Genomic DNA, 3,733 nt, shown 5'->3' on the forward strand with positions numbered 1-3,733 from the left:
TGCAGTCCATGGGGTCACTAGAGTCGGACACGACTGAGCGACTTCACTTTCACTTTTCACTTTCTTGCATTGGAGAAGGAAATGGCAACCCACTCCAGTGTTCTTGCCTGGAGACTCCCAGGGACGGGGGAGCCTGGTGGGCTGCTGTCTATGGGGTCGCACAGAGTCGGACACGACTGAAGCGACTTAGCAGCAGCAGCAGCAATACTCTTCTTTAGACTCTACAGCTAACCCACAGAGGAGATATAAAATACTCCTCTTAGACAGAGTAACTGATGGTTGTGATTTTTAATATCTAGAATCTTTCTAATATCAAAGGTATTACATTTATCCTGTGTAGCTCCAGAGGACAGGTTTATGATTAATTCCACTTAACTAATATATATATATTGCAGTCTATTAGGTCCTATGCTGTGCCACGGGGTTTTCATCCAGGATGTCACCAAGCCGTGTAAATTAAAACAGCAACGTGTGTTTTTATTTCAAATAACTGCAATTTTCAGCTCTAGAGTTTCTTTTTTTTAATTTATTTTTAATTGGAGGCAAATTGCTTTACAATTTTCTGTTGGTTTCTGCCACACAACAACGTGAATCAGCCATCAGCAGTTGGAGAATGTCTATTTCTTTTTTGTTTTATTTTAGTTTTTCTACTGAGATTATAATTGCATTTATTGGTTGCCTATTTTCCTTCACTTCATGGAACATAGTTATAATAGCTGGTTTAAAATCCTTATGTGCTGAGGTGGAATCAAAACGGTAAAGTAAGAAGACCCTGAGCATACCTCCCCCCCAAAAAACACATCAAAACTACAAATACATATAGAATAACTCTTACCGATAATGACCTGAAGACTAGCAGAATGGCTCTTCTGCAACCAAGGCTGTACAGAAACCCACACGGAGTCTGGCAGGAGGAGAAGGGAAGCAATCTAGTCAAGACCCACACCCATAACAAGTGAACCAGAGAAGCGGGGGACATGGGCTCAGTGATCCTCCGTGGGGATGGAGGGGTTCAAGCCACATATTAAGCAACCCAGACCTAGGATCCAACACCCGGAAGACAAGCCCACATATACGGCTTGAAAAACAAGAGGGGCTTATCAGAGGGCTATGAGAAACTGACACTGCTCTTAAAGAGCTTGTGCACAAATTTGGATATTCTCAATCCCAGTGAGGAGGCAGCAGATAGGAAACCTCTTGGTGCTCTGGCCAACCTGCCAGGAAGACTCCAGCACATCTCTCAGCCCACACCAGACTCCTGCTCCAGCACCGCTCCCGACTAAAGAGGAGGCTACCATTGCCCATGCACGTGAGCATTCACCAGGGAAGGAGCAGAGCCAGGTCAGGACCCAGCCCTGCCTCTAGCCAGACAGAGAGTGCAATTGCCAGTGCATGCTGCACCGTGGAAAAAGTGGAGATGGTTCAGCAAGGCCCTGCCGCCAGCCAGCGTGGAGACCGCAGTTGTTAGCAGGCATATGCGCATGCGCAAGAAGCAGAACCAGCCCAGGTCCTGGCTGATCCTTGCGCAAGGGTGAAAACCGCCATAACAATAATGCACATGCATGCATGCACCAGGGATGGAGCAGAGACACCTCAGTGGTGCTGCTCCAACCCCTCCGCTCAACCCCACTATATCCGAAGCACCCACACCAGGGGAGAAAGCAGAAACCAGCATAGAACCACCCACATCTCTGTCTTCCCAGCTCTGTCCACTCAGCTGTGCTAGTTGCCATTCCTGCGTGGTCAATGGAGTCTGAGCGTCAAAGACCACATGTTCCAAATCATATTACATCCCTTATTAAAGGATCAGTTTACTAATTAACTTTTGCCCATGGTAGAAAAAAAAATTAAAGCAGATTTTTCAGCATAGAATTATGTGGTTATTTTATTCAATACAATGGAATAATGTGTTTAAACCATTAAATTACTGACTTAAGGGTGTATCATGCCAGCACTTCCAGCACACACATGAACTGGTTGTCCACTTTTCTAAAGAGACTTCAGTTAAGTTAGTTGCTTGTTCATGTCTGACTTTTTGCAACCCATGGACTGTAGCCCACTAGGTTCCTCTGTCCATGGGATTCTCCAGGCAAGAATACTGGAGTGGGCTGACATTCCCTTCTCCAGGGGATCTTCCGCACTCAGGGATTAAACCCGAGTTTCCTGCATTGCAGGCAGATCCTTTTACCATCTGAACCACGAGGGAAGCTCCACTTTCTAAAGAGACTCCCAGAATAACCCATATTCCCAGGTCACCCATGTTTGGTGTTGCTTTATTCTCTGTGTCCTTAATTAGGTGAACTTGGAGAAGATGGACTAGTAAGTGACCATTTCTAAAAGAAAGAAGAGATGTCACTTGCTGGGTGTCATTTCAGCTTCCATGTGCCCCATAGATCTGCTTATGCAACTTACGCATGAACAGGCTGCTGGTTACCTGCCATGATAAGGCATCCCAGCTTCTCACCCCTGGTCTCTCCAGCACAAAAGAGGGATAAATAGAACAAGTGAGTCGACACCAACTTAGCCTCACCTGGACTAGGATGATCAAGTCTAGAAGACAAGATAGTAAGGTACTCTCTGAGTCAAGAGTGGTTCAACTCATCTGGGCTTTTTCATGGTACAGGAGGCCTCTGTCGGCACCTCCAGGAAAGGTTACAGAAAAAAATCACAACAGTAAACATACTTGGTTTCTTTGCCAGCGAAAGGAATGTTAGGATCCTGTTGGGCCCACAGAGGTGTCACAGACAGATCCCTCATGCTTTAGCACCCCCCCCCTCTTTTTTATTCTGCCTGTACCACACAGCACATGGGGTCCCAGTTCCCCAACCAGGGATGAGATGGAACCCTTGGCCCCTGCGTTAGAAGCTTGGCGTCTTAACTACTGGACCACCAGGGAAGTCCTGCCTTAGCCTCTCTTGAACCAGTATACAGCAGGGACACATCAGTGGGTTCTCAGTTCTCGTGGCTTCTCAGAACCACACAGAATTAATTAACTTCAGTTTAACAGATCTTGAGATCAATCTAACCTACAGCTAAGAATGTGAAAGTCGCTCAGTCGTGTCCAACTCTTTAACCACATGGACTATACAGTCCATGGAATTCTCCAGGCCAGAATACTGGAGTGGGTAGCCTTTCCCTTCTCCAGGGGATCTTCCCAACCCAGGAATCGAACCCAGGTCTCTCGCATTTCAGGCAGATTCTTTACCAGCTGAGCCACAAGGGAAGCCCACAGACCATAATATGTTCCTGCAATTTCATCATCGTCCCTGGAGTATGAAATTGCAAGAACACATTTCTCGTGGGGCAAACATGAGCAGAAAATTCTGAAATAAATAGAAAAGGGATGCTCTGATGCTATGTGCTTGTTAGGCTCTATGTGGTATTCTGTGAATGCAAATTTCTGGGATGTCATATACTGGTATGATTATAACCTCAACCTGGAGCTATTGTCTTTCATTCTCAGAACGGACAAAAATTAAAAGTTCTCTAATACTGTGAGACCAAAGAGAAAATTTAAGCAGATGAAGCAATAGCAACAATCATTATTTAACACACCCAGAGCATGAAGCAAATTTCCTCTTCTGCCTTTAAAAGCAGTTTCTGTCATCTTCTGATGATCCACTGTAGGAGAGATGCGTGTGAAGCAAATAGAAGCCTGCCAGTAACACCCTCAGTGATTGGCAACAACAGCCAGGTAAGGATTAGAAAAGAAAGATACACGACTCCATGTTGC

This window comes from Bison bison, unplaced genomic scaffold, assembly GCF_000754665.1.
Source record: "Bison bison bison isolate TAMUID 2011002044 unplaced genomic scaffold, Bison_UMD1.0 scf7180017864472, whole genome shotgun sequence".
NCBI classification, from domain to species: domain Eukaryota; kingdom Metazoa; phylum Chordata; class Mammalia; order Artiodactyla; family Bovidae; genus Bison; species Bison bison.